General features: G+C 40.3%; 1 pseudogene; it reads right to left on the bottom strand.

The window, feature by feature from the left end:
• Window positions 1-2355: 2355 nt before the first annotated feature.
• The window catches only part of LOC136707087 (NACHT, LRR and PYD domains-containing protein 3-like), a 63438-nt pseudogene continuing 45892 nt past the window's right edge, over window positions 2356-19901 (bottom strand).

Raw genomic sequence — 19901 nt, 5'->3', positions numbered from 1 at the left:
GTAATTTACCAAAATACCCTAGAAATTAGTTTTAAACAATGTGACACCTTCTCTTCTTTTGAGGTTCTCTCCACCATTATTACAAATCCGGTCACAAAAAAGGACGCATTTTTATTATGCAACATTTACAGACCACCAGGGCCTTACTTAGAATTTCTGAAAGAATTCAGCGATTTTGCTACAAACCTAGCGGTGTGCAATCATAAAGTTATAATTGTAGGAGATTTCAATATCCATTTTGAGAAGGAAAGTGACCCACTAAAAAGGCATTTACCTCAATCTTAGACTCTATTGGTATTACTCAAAATGTAACAGGGCCTACACACTACTGCAGCCACACTTTAGACTTAGTTCTGACACTAGGTCTTAACATTGACAAAATTAATATCTTACCGCAATCCTCAGCAATCTCCGATCATTACTTAATTTCATATGAGCTACGTTTCAGCCATAATATATGTAAGAACCCTCGCTATTCGACAAGGCGTATAATAAAACCATCTACCGCCCTACAATTTATAGAAAACCTACCAGAACTATCGACCCCAGTTCCAACTCCATCAGACCCAATGGACCTAGATGTACTAACTGATTACCTAGAAAATACCTGTCGATCTACTTTAGAAAATGTAGCACCACTTAAATATAAAAGTATAAGACAGAAAAAGCTCGCACCATGGTATAATGATAAGACCCGTACTTTAAAACAAACATTACGAAAACTAGAGCGGAAATGGCGATCAACCAAGCTTGAAGTGTTCTATTCTGCCTGGAAGGACAGCCTTATAGAGTATAGAAATGCCCTCACTAAAGCTCGCTCAGCATATCTGGCCTCGCTGATCTCCCATAATAAAAATAATCCGAGAGCACTGTTTAGTGTGTTTTCTAGAATTACAAAAAATCAAGCAGGTTCTGAACAACTAATTCCAGCAACTCTCACCAGTAAAGATTTTATGGACTTTTTTAATAATAAAATTGAGAATATTATACAACAAACTCAAGCCACAGGATCAAATCCATCCTGGCTGCCACCCGATGTGAATGATATAAAACATAATATAACTGTAAAAGAAAGACTTGAAACCTTTTACCCACTCCCACAATTAGAACTAGAGAAGATTATCACCTCCGCAAATTGTACAACTTGCACACTTGATGCAATTCCCACAAAATTGCTCAAAGAAGTACTACCAGCTATTATTGATCCTCTTTTGACTATAGTAAACTCATCGCTTAGTCTGGGCCATGTACCCAAAGCTTTTAAACTAGCAGTTATTAAACCTATGATCAAGAAACCAAATCTTGATGCTAGTACACTGTCTAATTACAGGCCTATTTCTAATTTGCCATTTCTGTCCAAGATCTTAGAAAAAGCCATGGCCCAACAACTTAGTTTATATCTACATAAGAATCATATATATGAAAAATTCCAATCTGGATTCAGGCAACATCATAGTACAGAGACAGCTCTAGTCAAGATAACAAATGATCTTCTTCTTGCCTCTGATCAAGGCCACGTATCCCTGTTGGTGCTTCTTGACCTAAGCGCAGCCTTCGATACAATAGACCACAATATTCTCATAGAAAGGTTAGAAAACATGGTTGGAATCACAGGGACAGCCCTATTATGGTTCAAATCTTACTTAACGGAACGTTATCAATTCGTAAAAGTAAACAATCTAAATTCAAATTATTCTAAAGTAAGATTTGGAATTCCACAAGGCTCTATTTTAGGACCATTATTATTTACATTATACATGTTACCGCTAGGCACAGTTATAAGAAACCATGACATTAACTTTCACTGTTACGCAGACGATACACAATTGTATATTTCAGCCAAGCCCGATGACAAACACAGATTAAAGAAAATAGAGGACTGTGTAAAAGACGTGAAAGGCTGGATGTTGCGTAACTTCCTCCTTGTAAACAGCAACAAAACAGAGGTCCTGCTTTTGGGTCCAAAAGTGGCAAGAAATAAATTATCAGATTTAATTTTAAATCTAGCTGACTTTCCAGTTAAACCTGGTTCAGCAGCAAAAAATCTTGGTGTCATAACTGACCCGGATTTATCATTTGATCAACACATAAGTAGTATCACGAGGACAGCTTTTTTACATCTTCGCAATATTGCTAAGATTAGAAATGCCTTATCCCTCCAGGACGCAGAAACATTAGTACATGCCTTTATTACTTCAAGGCTTGACTACTGTAACGCACTACTGTCAGGATGCACGAGCAGCAATTTAAGAAAACTTCAACTAGTTCAAAATGCTGCAGCTAGGGTCCTCACTAAAACTAGAAAATTTGAACATATCAGCCCAGCTTTATCATCACTTCATTGGCTGCCTGTTAAATTCCGCATTGACTACAAAATTTTGTTATTAACATATAAAGCTCTACATGGGCTTGCTCCTGAATATCTTCAAGATACAATTTCCTATTATGAACCTCCACGTTCACTCAGATCACAGAATACTGGATTTTTAATTGTTCCCAGAATTCAGAAGGCCTCAGCTGGGGGAAGAGCCTTTTCTTATAAAGCCCCCAGACTCTGGAATGATCTTCCAGAAAATGTTCGGGACTCAGACACAGTCGCAATCTTCAAATCTAGGCTAAAAACACATTTGTTTAGTTTATCTTTTGGTAGCTAATGCTCCCCCATAGATAAAGGCGGCAGATCTGGGGGGTCCATGGACACAGGGAATTATAGTAAACTGAGACGCTGGTGCTGTCGTCCCGCCACTTCTCGCGATCACTCAGGCTTGTTGACGGTGGAGCGGAGGGATGCCAGTGTTTCAGGATGCTCCCGTGTCTGTGTGTCCTCCTGGTTCTCTCCTTTTAGTTAAAGCTGTCATAGTCAGATCTGCCGGAGTCATTAGCCACACTCTTGAAATTTTCATATTTTCTACTTTACAAACACAAAACAGTTCAAAACTAATTCCATCCCTTTACATCTTTCTGAGTAAACGACTGCCCACCTGTTTGTCTGGACACTGATGGATGACTGTCGTGACCCTCCTCCAGGCTTCAGACCAGCTGCCCACGCTCCAGCAACCACCAAGTGCCTTGAAGCTGTCCCTACACTGAAGTTCTCATGGACTACTAACTATCATCACCAGTAGACTGACCAGAGGAGGATGGGTCACCCCTTGTGAGCCTTGGTTCCTCCCAAGGTTTCTTCCTCAGCTGGGGGAGTTTTTCCTTGCCACTGTCGCCCCTGGCTTGCTCACTTGAGGGTTTACATTTGTTTTCACATTTCATGTCAAATCTTTGTCTTACTGGAATTCTGTGAAGCTGCTTTGTGACAACATCAGTTGTGAAAAGCGCTATATAAATAAATTTGATTTGATTTGATTTGATTTAAACTCAAAGCCAGCTCAACCAACCAAATATCTTTTTTTCCTATGCTTTTTTCTGATTGGCTCTTTGAGTCACATAAAATTGACAGATTTTCTCAGCAGAGCAGACGAGAACAGGAGGACAGGACTGTGAACAGGAGAAGTAGTGATTTAAAAAGTACCATTAAACTTTAAGCCTAAATCCTTATGGTAGAGTTGGCTTATTTTTTAGTGATATTTTTGCTTGATATTTCATTTAATATCTTTTTGGCTTCTAGTATCATGTATTCTCTGTTAGTTCACATTGTAATTAAAGTGAATATTTTTCACATTTTTAAATATATGCATACTTTTTACATCATAAATTAATAACAATAAGAAAATGTATCAAATTACATTCAAAATGCTTATGAACAAGTGAAAGAGAAAACCCCCCAGAGCATTAGAAGTATATGCAGTAAATGTATATTGATAAAAAAAAAATGTCAGTTCCATTGTTAGCTTTGTCTGCCCGGATTAGCATTGTGACTAAAAGTACTGATATATGAATTTAAGGCTTAAATACATTACAGTATTGATTCATTGTTTATTTTGAGTTGAATTTGTTTGAAGTATATCATTACTAAACATAGTGCTGCATCATGCATTTTCTTTTCTTTTACGGAAAATGAATGGACTCCCAGACCCAAGAAGCCAAGCCGAGAACTACAAGTCCCAGTGAGATGTGCAGCTCACATCCAATCAGCACAGCAGAGAGAGAAAGACAGATAAGACAAACACATATGCTGCTCATGAAGCTTGTCTGCTTGTGTAGAGAAGACTTAAACAAACTTTGATATATACAAGAGAAAGGCAAAAAAAAAACTTGGCCAGAGAAACTGGGCAATGTTTATATTGCATTTGTTTATTCATTGATTTTCTTGCTTGTTATGATTCAACCATCCAACATTCAACCTATTCTGGACACATATGTCAGCCACATATGAAGGAGTCTTGGAAATGGGAGAGCGTAATCACACTGTGATACAATCAACCTATAAATGTGTCCTTCAAAGAATGCAGTCCCTGAATTTAACTTGCATCCTGCTCAAATCAAACCCCAAATACAGGTCTAACTTTCTAAATGTGACTAACTATTTGGCCACCCATTATGTTTTACTGTCCGCCGGACCCCCACCCAAAAAAAAAAAAAAAAAAAAACTAAAACAGTCAAGAACCGGGCCTGCGGCAGCCTCTGCTTCCAATTCTCCTACGGACTCCATTACCCAGAACCTATCTCACTACCACGTGACACAGGCGGGGATCTTGTGGAAGGTTTCCTTTACAAATAAATTCATAGCTTTAATCATTCTAGAGTTAAAGGGTGGTTCTGAAACTCTGAGCATGAGAAAAGATTAACAAGCTTTATTGCAGCAAAACAACACCCAAATCCTGCAGAATATCACCTTATCATCATCAATATCCACAGGCCAAGGAACAAAACACACAGCACAACATCACACTGTCGTTTTCACCTTCACTCCATAGAAGCCCTCCTGACTCCTACTCACTGATAAAGACATGCTCCTGTAACTAACTATACACAGTTACAGGAAACTGTGTTTAATCCACTATTTTATCTCACACAGACGCGCTGAGGAACCAGGGTCAACTCTAACCCCAGCATAGAGCGGTTCAGTGAATGTGGAGGTGATTGTGTATAAGTGTGTGAGTGTGTGTGTGTGAGCTGAGATGTTGTAGAAGGATAGAGTGCCCTCCTCCCAGTCCAGATACACTCCCACTCTGTTAGAGTGAGAGGAGGGGCCAGGTATCCCAGTGTATTTATCATGGTGCCAGACACTGTAACTGTTTTCAGAGCAGTACAGACTCCAGGAGAATTCATTGAATCCAAACCCACTCTCAGCTCCACCTCCTTTCCTCCTGATTCCTCTGTACGACACTGAGACATCAGCCCACACCCCGCTCCACTCCACCTCCCAGTAACAGCGTCCAGTTAAACTCTCCACACTCAGAACCTGAAGAACACCAACAAATCTCTCCGGATGATCTGGACACGACTGAGTCTCCTTCACATTCTCCACCTTTCTCTTTCCCTCAGACAGAGAGAGATGAGGGTGTGCTGTGTTTGGATCCAGAGTCAGATCACAATAATCTGTAAATATACACACACATTCAGGTAAATACCCACACACATTTAGACATATATTTACACATCATTTCACAGAAACACAGACACATTCAGATTAACACACAAACATTCAGATAAATAATCACACACATACACCCACACACACAAAAACTCTCTCACACCCAAACACATATCAGCCCAGAAATTCATCCTTGACATCAGATTGGTACATCCCTGGTGTGTGTATGTGTTTTCTAAATATGTGTGTTTGTTTGAATGTGTGGGTGGAGTGTATGTGTGTTTGTTCTATGTGTGTGTGTGTGTGTGTGTTCTGTGTGAGAGTGACTGTTGTGAGAGAGAATGTGATGTGTGTTTGTCAGTTCTTTGTGTGTGTGTGTGTTTGTACATACACACAGCAGTGTGAAAAAGTGTCTGCCACCTTCATGAGTTCCTATTTTTTTGTATGTTTGTCACTCTTAAATGTTTCATATCAACATGAAATTTAAATTAGTCAAAGAAAACACAAGTAAACACAAAATACAGTTTTTAAAATTAAGGTTTTTATTATTAAGGGAGAAAAAAGTCCAAACCTACATGGCCCTGTGTGAAAAACTGCTTGGACCACCCTTAGCAGCAACAACTGCAATCAAGCAATTACTTGCAATGAGCCTTTCACAGCACTGTGGGGGGAATTTGCAGAATTGTTGTAATTCAGCCACATTGGAGGGTTTTCAAGCATGAACTGCCTTTTTAAGATCATGCCCCAGCATCTCCATAGGACCCATGTCAGGACTTTGACAAGGCCTCTCAAGTCTTCACTTTGTTTTTCTTCACCCGTTCAGAGGTGGACTTGCTGGTGTGTTTTGTATCATTGTCCTGCTGCAGAACCCAAGGTCGTTCAGCTTGAGGTCACGAATAGATGGCCAGTAAAGATGTATATCTTCACCACTAAGCTGGATTCGATACGCATCTCGATACACTGCCACCGATACAATATAATTGCGATACACTGAAACCCCTTGTCGATGCGATCCAATACAAATCACTCCTGTTCACGATACGATGCGATACTAAAATGATTTGATAATGATATGACTTTTTGATGAATTACATGAGGATTCGTTTTGATAAGTGATCATTCGATACAGTTAGTTGAGGTTTGAGGATGTAGGCCTAACCCATCAGTTTTCTTAACTAAATAGCACAATTCTGCTTTACTCTCTAACAATTTGAGTGATGTATGCATCTGGTTGTTTTCTATGGAGCAAAACCAATACATTAATATAAAAATATGCATAATTCAGTATATTCAAACAGAGCATTAAAATATATCCAACTGAATTATTCAGTTATATTCTCCATCTATATTTATACAGAGTGTATAAAACACAAGATTAACAGTTTTTAAAAGTACCGTATTAACAATGTGCATAGTGAAAATTATGATCTGCAACACATACCACTGTCTGCTAGACTTAACTTCTACAAAAGGTTTCAGATAGTTGACTGACTGAGTAGTGAACATAAATGGCTCTAATGCCATTTTACAAATAAAAATTTTAAATTAAATAACAACGTAAAAATAAAACTATTATTGCAGCATGTAGCAGCTGCTGTAAACAATACTTTCACCAAGGTGCTCAAATAGAAGTATTGCTTTTCAAAGTGTGATGTCCATAGTACTCCTGTGTACTTAGAAAATAAATTGTGTGATTTATATTAGAAATGGAACATGTAAACAAAAAACATCAACTGGCAATCAAACAATGCTTAAAGTGCCAACACCTTTCTTCACTTCATGATTTATCTCATATGGCTTAGTGTAAGGCCAGTAGCATGTTCCTAGCATTGTCAGTTACCAAAGCCGGCTTTGGTACCAAAACTTGTCTTCAAGTTTCCATTCACAGCAAATATCACACAGAAAAACTGACAGATTCTGTCCAGTGTGGGCCTCATCATATATTCTTGTTTGTAGAACATAGTTTTTCATAATCCACTCATTGTCAGTATGATGTGATGTGACTGTGATATATAAATGAGTGGCACATGATGTCCAGCCAACCACGGTGATAGCAACTCGTTTGGCATTACCGAGGGATTCCATCTCCTCTTTTTTCACTTTTATTTACAGGGCAGGAATTTGTGTGTCAGTAAAAAATGCCCTTTGTATTATTTTATACCTTGGGTCTAAGATGTGGACCAGTTGTTTAAATCCCTCATTGTCTATGACGCTGTAGGGCTGAATATCTTTGCAAATAAAGTAGGCTATGGCATCAGATATGGCTTGGGAGTGAGCAGAGTTGGCTGCCAGGGGCTTGTTTTGCCTAAATAAACTTGTAACAGACCTGTCGCCTCCTTTGCTATGGCTCAGTGTAGCTCGTGTTTCAGCAGGATCTGAAGAAAACGAGGGGGTAGCGGCCGGAGAGATGTCCACAACATGCCATTTTTTCATGCGTGTCGCCAGGTTCGTCGTGCTACTAATGTATTTGATAGCCCCACGGCATTGTTTGCAGATTGCGTGCTTCTTGTCAAGTTGACCACCTCACTTAAAAAACCCGAAATATTGCCACACTTGTGATTTGTGTGTCTTTTTTGGTGCATTAAATATCTCTTCGTCGTTGCTAATGTTCTCGTTTCCCTCCATCTTTGTTGTGTACGTACTGCTTGCGTCAGTACCTGAGGACACGATGGTGCATTTATATTGCCTCAAAAAAAAAGAAATCAATAAAAAAAAAAATACGTTGCCTTGGAAAATACGTTAGAATAAGGAATAGATACTGGAAAACAAAACACCCGATTTAACCATGGTATTGGCAGATGCAAAAAGGCTAGAGGAGATGCACCGTAAATTCGTCCGCAAATTAAGCCCGATGCACCTTGAATCTACCGGTGCAGTTGCATCGCAGACATGTGTGCCGAAACATCGACGTGAATCGGTGAATCGTCCCATCCCTAATGGCCAGATATTGTCCCTCAGGATTCTTTAGTAGACAGTGGAATTCATGGTTCTATTTATCACAACAGGTCTCTCAGGTCCTGAAGCAGCAAAACAGCCCCAGACCATCACACTACCACCACCATATTTTACTGTAGGTGTGATGTCCTTTTTCTGAAATGTGGTGTTACTTTTACGCCAGATGTAATGGGACACACACCTTTCAAAATGTTCAACGTTTGTCTTGTCAGTCCACAGAGTATTTTCCTAAAAGTCTTGGGGATCATCAAGATGTTTTCTGGTAAAATTGAGATGAGTCTAATGTTCTTTTTGCTCAGCAGTGGCCATTTCTTGCTCCAGCAGGCCATTTCTGCCCAGTTTCTTTCTTATGGTGGAGTCATGAATGCTGCCCTTATCTGAGGCAAGTGAAGTCTGCAGTTCTTTGGATGTTGTTGTGGAGTTGTTTGTGACCTCTTGTCACAAACAACCAATTGTTGCTGCGCTCTTGGGGTAATTTAGATTGGCTGGCCGCTCCTGAGAAGGCTTACCACTGGTTCACATTTATGCCGTTTGTGGAAAATGGCTCTCACCGTGGTTCCCAAAATTTACATAAGCTTTATAAACTTTTCCAGACTGATAGATCTCAATTATTTCTTTCTCATTTGTTCCTGAATATCTTTGGATCTTGGCATATGATGTCTACCTTTTGATGATCTTTTGGTCTACTTTGCTTTCTGCTGTCTGCTAGACAGGTCCTATTGAAGTGATTTCTTGATTGAGAACAGGTGTGGCAGTAATAAGACCTGGGTGTAGCTAAAGAAATTGAACTCAGGTGATAAACAATAGTTATGTTTTAACTCAGGGGGGAGGGGCAAGCACTTTTTCACATAGGGCCATGTAGGTTTTTTTTTTTTTTTTTTTCTCCCTTAATAATAAAAACCTTCATTTAAATTCAATTCTCTCACCTTATACACAGATTTACAGACAGACATGTAGGTCAATAACAGTGGCGGATGCTGATCTTTCAAGCAGGGCAAGCTCAATTTCGGCCTACATCATAAAGTGTGTTGATTTATTTATACATAAATTCTGCCCTCCATTCCTTTTCAAGAAAATTATCTGTGACCCTGTCGTACCAACAAGGCGTCTTTTCCAGGGACTTGACTAGTGTCCTCTAAAATCGGCTACAGAAGCCTTGGCCCATGTGAAGTGTGTCCGCCTGTGAGTGCTTTGTGACCGTGGAGGGGCTCCGCAGCACCTGCTGGACAGAAACTTGATAGAAGTCAGAAAAAGTGATAGAAGTCAGTCTCCAAACACAAGCTCATGGGCTGATTCGCTCATTTCGCTGTCAATCAAAAAGGGATTCAGCCTCAGACAGATCATCCAATCATCATGCAGAAGCTGAGCGTCCAGGCCAGCCGAGGCCAGCCCACTGCCCCATAGACCCCCAGAGATGTCTGAGCGTCCGATGGGCGGGACAAAGCCCAGCATTTATCCAATGACTCGTCTCATTTCGCTGCTTCGCTATTGAACTCTGTGGACGCTGATTGTCCAGACTGTTTAAAGCACTATGAAACTGCAGGAATGATTGAGAGGAAAGCCGCATCTTTACCAGTGATAAGAAGCTGATTCTGAAGAAATGTTGAGCGCGTTGTAATGCATATTTATTCAATGACATGTACACACAACAGTATATATTTGATCACTTATTTTTTGACATTTTAGGGGAAGCTGAGCTTCCCTTGCAGTCTTAGAGCAATTGCCTCTGGTCAATAATACCCAATAGAATGGAGAGGGGGAGGGCTTGGAGAGGGGGAGAGTAGACTATAATATCGAACGTGCAAATAGTAAAGTGCAAATACATTATGGAAACGATAACATTAGAGGTGCATAGAATAGCAGCTTATGAAGAGTAATAGTGAAATTGATTGATAGCAGCAAATGTTTTTTGCATGAGAAGCTGAGGTAGTTCTGGTATAATCATGCTACAAAATGCAAATACTGACTTAAAAACTTTCATTGTCAATGAATGAGTTCCAGATCCTTTCCTTGCACAAGTACGATGTAATGGGCAAGAAATTAATTTTGAAAGTGTTGATGTATTGAGTGTGTTACAGTCCAGAAGAATGGGGAAGATAATGAACAGAGTTCAGCCTCCTGATAGCCTCATGGATGAAGATGTTCAGAAGTCTTGTGGAGTGGGCTCGGAGGCTCCTGTACCTTTACCCTGAGGGCAGAAGGCTGAAGAATGAGTGTAAAGGGTGGGAACAGTCTTCAGTGATGCTGATGGCTCTATGGGTGAGGCAGGATTGGTAGATGTCTGTAAGGGAGCCCTGAGAGGTACCAATGATTTTGCCAGCAGTGTTCACTATGCGGGGCAGAGTTTTCCGGCAGAAGGCATTGCAGCCTCCGTACTATGCAGTGATGCAGCTAGTGATGATGCTGTCAATGGTGCCCCTGTAGAATAAGTGCATGATGGTGGGTGGGACCTGTGTGTTCCTCAGTTTGCAGAGGATGTAGAGGCGGGTTTGAGCTTTCTTGGCCAGTATAATTGTGTTGTTGAGCCAGGAGAGGTCTTCAGTGATGTGTACCCCCAGGAATTTGGAGCTGCTCACCCTCTCCACTGCAGCAGCATTGATGATCAAGGGTGGATGCTGTGAGCGACCTCTCCTGAAGTCGACCACTATCTCTTTCGTCTTCCCAACATTCATGAAGTGATTATTATGGTCTTTGCTCCACTGGACCTGTTGGCTCACTTTGTTTCTGTAGTTGGCTTCGTCATTGTTAGTGATGAGGCCCACAACTGTCATATTATCCGCAAACTTGATGATGTGGTTGGTGCTGTAAAACTGCATTTTGTGTTTTCTTGTGTTGTCTTTGACAAATTTTTTAAATTTGTTTGATTCAAAGGTGCAAAAAAAAAAAAAAGGAAATCATGAAGTGGGCAAACACTTTTTCACACCACTGTATATGTATGTCTCTGTGTGTGTGTGAGAGAGAGAGAGACTGTGTGTGTTCTCTGGGTTGTGTGTGTGAGGTGAGATGATGTAGAACAGGAATCCACTGTCCAATCTGGACCTGGACCTGTAACTGATAAACTATTAAGAGCTGTTTAGTTTTGAACAGAGTGTGTGTTTGGAGTGGTGTGACTCTTCTAGTCGTTATGGTTCAGGTTTAACGCTCCAGGAAACTCAGACTAATCACATGTGTGGCTCCTCAGCCAATCAGATCTGTGCATTATGATGAGCGCTGTGACTCCACTGAGTGACACACACAGGGCAGGGTCCAGATGCCACTGTCCCGGGGCCAGTAAAAACAGCCCAAGGGACAAGATGAAAGCTCTTTTGGGACACTTTCAGGATGGTGGTGTTGTGTGAAGTAAAAACCAGAGACTTTAATAAGAAGGGAACGATTACGGGTTGAAATTCTCATTAGCGTTGAACATGGACTCTGTGTACGGATAAATTTCCGTCCTTCAGCAATAAAATCTGATCAGATTTCTGGCTAACTGCAACTGCAAAAGTCATTAGGAAATGTATTTAAAATATGCATTTTGTTTTAAAAATTATTGTTTTGTTTATAAATTTTACTTTTAAATTTTTTATTTAAAATTTTAAATGAAAAGGATATTTTTATTTAAACTATGTGTTATTTATAATTATTCATAAATTTTGTTGAAATATATTGAAATGTAATTAGAAATGTAATTTGATTTTACATTCAATTGTTAACTCCATAAAATGACGCTATAACTATTGTTTTAAGGATATGGTACTGATCATATGCAAGTTATAAGTTATGTTCCGGACCTTGGCTTGGGAAAATTCTCTCTAACTGGACCCTAATGAATTTTTAATTAATTGGCCTTAGTGTAGAAGGACAGTGTGCCAGAACCCCAGTCCAGATACACATCAACTCTGTTAGAGTGATTCAGGTATCCCAGTGTGTTTATTATTGTGCCAGACACTGTAATTGTTCTCAGAGCAGAAAACACACTGTCAGCTCTGACTCCTTTGCTCTGTATGACACTGAGATATCAGCCCATATCCTGCTCTTCTCTTCCTCCCAGTAACAGTGTCAAGTTAGCCATTAGCATTGTGGCTGTCCTGCTCCAACCCCCACAGATCCCAGCAGTTAGAATTAAAGCTGTCCTGACCAGTTCTCTCTGACCAATCAGTGTGGAGCCGCAACTGATCAGGTACAAAAAAGTACCTGCTTTCACATACCAGGCACCAAATCTACCTAAAGCAAAATCAAAATCCGAGCAGAGTCAAGTAGTTTAATGTAGGAACCATGCAGTAGAAAAGCACTAATGAGGGTATTTTCTCTGGTATCTGAGCTTTATTTCTTTTTTCTTCTTTAGTCTAGGACCATGAAGCAGCACATCTCCGAGGTCACAGGAAACAGAAGAAGCTCTTCATCACAACTCATTATTGTCTGTAAAGCTGTCAGTTTTGGAAAAGTAGAGTGACCAGATCTGAGATGTAGAAAAAGAGGACACGTCTCCGGGGGGGATGTGATGAGCTCGCCCCTCGCTGCCGTCGTATGCATAGCTGAATGTGTGCTTTTATGTCCTTTACATCTTTATTTGCTACACAAAACATGGGAATATCTTTTTTAATTCATTCATACATTTACGTTTCGGCATAGCTGCTCGAGAAGAAATTCCGCCAGGAAGTCTAAAAAAGAGGACATGTCTGGGAAAAAAAAGAGGACGTTTGGCCACCCTAGCGAACCATCCTCAAGTGCTTCCTCAAGGTGTTTGTTTCAAATGATTGTTTTGAAGGCTGAACTGGTATGTTTACAATTGTAGTTGCAAATTTGTGCACATTTTTCTTTTTGTTTGCTGTCTTTAAAAAAAATATGAAAAGTGGCTGATAGTAGAATATTAACATTAATAAACATTAATAATCTTACTGGAATAATCCAATAAATGTAAAGCAAAACTCTACTTCTGAACATATCTCTTTATAAACCCATCTTTTGTTTACTGTTATTTTGTAGAAATAAAAGGATTTTTTTTTATGTTAAGCTACAGCTTGGATGTTTTTTTTCTTAATGCACTGTAGAGATTTTAGGTTTTGAAGCAGATCCACTAGAATTAAAGCAAGCATTAGGTCGGATTATACTCAGTATTAAATGACTGGGATCAGGATCAGGGCAAAACAACTTGACTGAGACATTCCTTCAAACATTCAGTTGTATACACACATTCTCAAGTGTATTTATATGGGAACACAAATCATATTAATATATATGTATACAGACACAAAAATATAAACATAAGATGAGAGGAGACAAGTGTGTGTGTGACTGGAGGGTTCTTACATTTCTGCCTTCCTGGTTTCATCCTGATCTTCCCTTGATGTCCCAACCTAAACACACACACAAATACATATACATTCATTATATATATATATATATATATATATATATATATATATATATATATATATATATATATATAACCGCGAACCCTGAAATGGAGAAGCGGAGAAGAAAATGATGATGATGATGATATAGAGAGAGAGAGTCTAGTAGGAGTAAGGGATCTGATCTGAATGTGCCTTCACTGCACAGAATATCCATGACTGAGGTAGTGGGTGACTGTAGGAGGCGTTCTGGGCAATATTTTTTCATAGCAAGGTTAAATTATATCAGGGTAAATCTGTTCTCAGTGTGGATTAACTCTGATGTCATACCAGGGTTTTGACCACTGTACTGGTATGTTTTAAAACACTTCTTACCTTCTGCATGGGAATGTGTTTTGCCTTGTCTGTTTTATTAATGTTACTACCTTAAAAATTCCAGACCAACTCTGAGCTTCTAAACCTTACACAAATGCTGTATCAATCTGATCAATAGGCAAATCTGTCAGTACTGCTGTGTTTTTACTGCAGAACATTTCTGACGTGTGGGTATGAACACTGTACACTAATAGATTAAATAAGGTCACACAGAACTTAGCAGTACATGCAGTAGGAGGCATGTTCAAGGGGGAAAAAGGGGGGGGGCAGGTTCAGTTCGTGAAAATGTCCAAGAATATAGTAGCAGTCACGTGTCCTTGAGCCCACAGCTCAGACAGGGGAGGAGCAGCAGATCTCCATGACGACCGTTCCTTCTGGAGGAGTTGAAATTATCAGCAGCCAAGGCCGCTGATAGCAGGGGCAGCCAAAACAGATCAAATTCAGCTTGTTAGAATCAGAGACCTGAGCTGAATTTTGAGCAAGTAGTCCATCTGATTCAAAACTCCATTTTTGCTCTGGTCTTCCAAACGTTCAATCTGGGAGTTCAAAGCCATTAGTTGCTCCTTGATGGAATCGAAGCTTCTACTCACAGTCCCAGTCTGTGCGCCAACGGCTCTGCCCATCCCATCAATCATGTTGGTCAGTTTCCTTGGGCTATTTACAACTGACTCACCTCTTTTAATTTTCCAATAAACCAGAGCACTGCCTAATCCAATCAGCAGAAAGCTCACAATCATAAATCCAAATAGGTATACATCTTCAATGTCCTCAATGGAGAGAGGTGCCAGACATACCACACGCCACTTCTCCCATCCATCCATGGCATATCCAGCCAGAATCGTTCCATCAGGGCAGGTGGGCTCCCCCGTGCCCAAGCTTCTCCTTGAGAAGATGGTGTCAATAGAGTTGAGAGACCAGCTGATAAATTCCATTTCTAATTTTAATTCGAAAACCGGCGTTAGAGAGACTCAGAGGGTAGACAAGACCAGAGAAGCGAGCAGGGAAGAAAAGGAGCGCAGAGGAAGAAAATGCAACTGCCTCCCACAAGAGCAAGAGAGGAAATCTCAGTGTCAACTGTCTCATAACTACAGGACAGATCCCTAAAGTCCACCTACAGAACATCAGATAACTATGTGTGTGTGTGTGTCTGTGAGAGAGAGAGAGAGAGAGAGAGAGAGACTCACTGTAGTTTCTCCAGGGCACAGTGAGGATCCTGTAGTAGATCAGAGAGCAGCTTCACTCTGGACTCTCCTGGGTTATTGTAGGACAGATCCAGTTCTCTCAGGTGGGAGGGGTTTGATTTCAGAGCTGAAGCCAGATTAGAACAGCCTTCATCTGCAATCATACACCCAGATAATCTGCAGAAAGGAAGGAAAAAGTAAGAGATGGTATTCACAGAGAAAACAGAGCTGTAGTACAGTACACAAACATCAAACATCCCATTCTGAGAAATGTGTCAACTTTGATATCAATCAGGGGTGTTTTTATTACATGATTAATATTGTCTAAACCATACAGTGACATTTATAAAATTATAAAAACAAATGAGGAAGATGATAAGCATATGCTGGGAAAATAGAGCAAACTTTTTATAATGTAAGAAATTAAACAACCATCTGCATTGTAAACACACCAATTGAAAGCACTCCTCCCCAATCATTAGCCCCTAGCTGCCTGGGCTGAAATGCCTGCCAGTGTCAGGCTCGTGGGGTGGACTGACTGAGGCGGACGCACTCGCTAAAACACAGTACTATATTTACAAAAAAAATAACCAAACAAAGACAGACAGAGTTGATAACATAACTGACTGACTTAAATACAAAACACAGACGAGACGCACCTGAGACAGATAACGAGGGGGCAGGGTAACAAATGAGACAAATGAGGAGGCGGAACAAAGGCGGGACTAGAACAACAACAAAACAAAGCCATGTGCTGAGATCAAGCACATGGTCGGGAAAACATACATGATGAGACGAGGGCGTGACAGCCAGAGAAATTCAAAATTAATAGGGAACCATGTCTCCTATATTCAACTGCAGCTGAGTCTCAATCTGTAAATTTGGAAATATAGGAAAACAATGTGGTTTTCTTTGACCAATTACAATAAGATCAAATTATTTACCCCTATTCCATTTTTAACTACGAAAAGAAAAGAGAAGGTGGAGGAAATCTCAGCTTGACTCTGATCTTCACTCCTACCAAACTCTCCTGTCCAAGTTCTCAACTGAAGTAACTGCTGCAAGTCCTCTTTCTACAGTGGGGAAACTAGAAGCCTCAGTATCTGATCCATACAAGCTTTTCCACCTTCCACATTAGTCCTCATTTTCCTGATATTAATTCCTTACTTTTTTTTCTTTTCCCACAGGTGACATCCTACAGCTACTGAAATCCAGCAATCAAACCACTTGTCCATTATAATCCATCCAATCCTCAATGCTCCAGTCAGTCTCCACAGACCTTCTACATCATGTTCATTATCAACATGTTTTTGTAATCAGGTCATGTTCTAGCAGCATTCAAGACCACCAGGATGGTTCCCATCTAAAAGAAGCCCACACTGGACAGCTCAAACCTCAGAAGCTACAGACCCATTTCACTCCTTTCTTTCTCTCAATAATTCCTAAAATTACAGTCTATAATTTGTTGTCTCTCTTTCTCAAACAGAACAAGCTCCAGATCAAAGTTTGAGATAGCATTTATATGGCACCAACATCTGGAAAGGGAGATCATAAGAATGACACACATTGCTTTGTATATGGCACAAGGTCTCAAGTGGGCAAGAAAGGAATTTGGTGTAATCTTGAATTTTAGAGACTGCTGTGTCATAACTTTTACTGAAACATGGCTCAAACCATGAGTTTCGAATGATGCCATTTGCAAGGAAGGGCTTTCAATATTCCAGTCTGACAGGAGCAATGCTCTCACTGGTAAAACCTGTAGTGGCGGTGTTCGCATATTCACCAATAACAACTGATGTAACAATGCAGTGAATGTCTCAAGTCACTGCTCTTATGACATGGAGCTACTGACTGTAAAATGTAGACTCTTTTATATGCTCAGGGAATTCACTGTATTTATATTTATAGTGTACAAACCGGATTCCAAAAAAGTTGGGACACTAAAAAAACTAATAAAATATTTATAAAAACTGAATGCAATGATGTGGAGGTGCCAACATCTAATATTTTATTCAGAATAGAACACAAATCACAGATCAAAAGTTTAAACTGAGGGAATGCATCATTTTAAGGGAAAAATATGTTGTTTCAAAATTACATGGCATCAACAAATCCCAAAAAAGTTGGGACAAGGCCATTTTTACCACTGTGTGGCATCCCCCCCTTCTTCTCACAACACTCAACAGATGTCTGGGGACAGAGGAGACAAGTTTCTCAAGTTTAGAAATAGGAATGCTCTCCCATTCATGTCTAATTCAGGTCTCTAACTGTTCAATCATCTTGGCCCTTCTTTGTCACACCTTTTTATTTATGATGCGCCAAATGCTCTCTATAGGTGAAAGATCTGGACTGCAGGCTGGCCATTTCAGTAGCTGGATCCTTCTCCTACGTAGAATGTGGTCTGACATTATCTTGTTGAAAAATGCAGGGTCTTCCCTGAAAGAGATGACGTCTAGATGGGAGCACATGTTGTTCTAGAACCTGAACATAGTTCTCTGCATTAATGGTGCCTTTCCAGACATGCAAGCTGCCCATGCCACAAGCACTCATGCAACCCCATACCATCACTGATGCAGGCTTCTGAACGGAGCGTTGATAACAACTTGGGTTATCCTTGTCCTCTCTGGTCCGGATGACATGGCGTCCCAGTGTTCCATGAAGAACTTGAAATCGTGACTCATCTGACCACAGAACAGTCTTCCATTTTGCCAAACTCCATTTTAAAAGACCTCTGGCCCAGTGCAAACGTCTGAGCTTGTGGAGCTTGCTTAGAAATGGCTTCCTCTTTGCACTGTAGAGTTTCAGCTGGCAACGGCGGATGGCACGGTGGATTGTGTTCACTTACAATGCTTTCTGGAAGTATTCCTGAGCCCATTCTGTTATTTCCTTGACAGTGGCATTCCTGTTTGAGGTGCAATGACGTTTAAGGGCCCGGAGATCACGAGCATCCAGTAGAGTTTTACGACCTTGACCCTTACACACAGCAATTGTTCCAGATTCTCTGAATCCTTTGATGATGTTATGCACGGTTGATGATGATAACTTAAAAGTCTTTGCTACTGTACGCTGAGTAACAACATTTTGGTATTGCTGCACTATCTTTCTGCACAACAATGGTGGAATTGGTGATCCTCTTACCATCTTAGCTTCAGAGAGACACTGACACTCTGAGAAGATCTTTTTATACCCAATCATGTTGTCAATTGACCTAATTAGTGTTAATTGGTCTTCCAGCTGTTCGTTATATGCTCAATTTCCTTTTTCCAGCCACTTATTGCTACTTGTCCCAACTTTTTTTGGGATTTGTTGACACTGTGAAATTTTGAATCAACATATTTTCCCTTTGAAATGTTACATTTACTGAGATTAAACTTTTGATCTGTCATCTATGTTCTATTACGAATAAAATATTGACATTTGCCATCTCCATATTATTGCATTCAGTGTTTATTCACAATTTGTTTAGTGTCCCAACTTTTTTGGAATCCGGTTTGTACATCACCCCCAGTCCAAACACTAGAGAAGCCCCAAATGTTCTGTACCATGCCATCAGTGAACTGCAATCTACATATCCAGAGAGTGTTTTCATTGTGGCAGAAGACCTTAATCAGGCCAATATGAAAACTGTGCTTTCCATCAGTATGTAAATTTTGCCACCAGAGGAAAGAACACACTAGATCTGGCTTACAGCAACATCAAAGAAGCATTCAATGCAGCATCCCGCCCCCACTTTGGCTTCTCAGACCATCTCTCTGTGATGCTAAATCCTGCATATAAGCCCCTGCTAATCAGGAAAATAGCTACCATAAGGCAGGTGAGGGCCTGGCCTGCAAGAGCTATGGAAACACTACAAGACTAAAAGCAGCCACAGAAAATCATCACACGAGGGTGGATGAGTATACTGAGTCTGTGTCTGTATACATCCAGAAATGCATGGAGGATGTGAGTGTGATTAAACACATCTTCATATGGACCAATGAGAAACCTTGGATGACCAGTGAGGTACGTGTGAAGCTGAAAGTATAGAATACCAGTTTTAAATCCAGCAATAACAGCTAGAATCCAGTGAGAACAGCTAGAACAAACCTGAACCGTATCAGAAAAGTCGCAAAGCATGCTCATGGTCAAAAAGTGCAGATTTTCTTCAAGGTTCCCTCCAACACAAGATGAATGTGACAAGGCATTCAATCAATCACAGACTATAAAGCTACTCCTCAATCCTGTGTGATCAACATTAGCTTTCTATCCTTTCCTATGCCTCCCCTGCTAGTAAATCTGCTCCTCACCCTGACTACTATCCCTAACTACAGAGAGGAGGTGAAACATCTGGTTGACTGGTGTGAAACAAACAACCTGGTCCTGAATGTCGAGAAAACCAAAGAGATCATTGTCGACTTCAGGAGGAGCCACCCTAACCATACATCACATTTCATCAAGGGCAGAGCAGTGGAGATAGTCAGCAAAACCAAGTTCCCTTGGGTACAGATAACAGACATTTGGATCTGGTCCACTCACACTGAAGCTCTGGTCAAAAGAGCCTAGCAGCACATGCACTTCCTGAGACGGATG

The sequence above is a fragment of the Hoplias malabaricus genome, chromosome 9, assembly GCF_029633855.1.
Source record: "Hoplias malabaricus isolate fHopMal1 chromosome 9, fHopMal1.hap1, whole genome shotgun sequence".
Lineage (NCBI taxonomy): Eukaryota > Metazoa > Chordata > Actinopteri > Characiformes > Erythrinidae > Hoplias > Hoplias malabaricus.
This window is presented reverse-complemented; position numbering and strand designations above follow the sequence as displayed.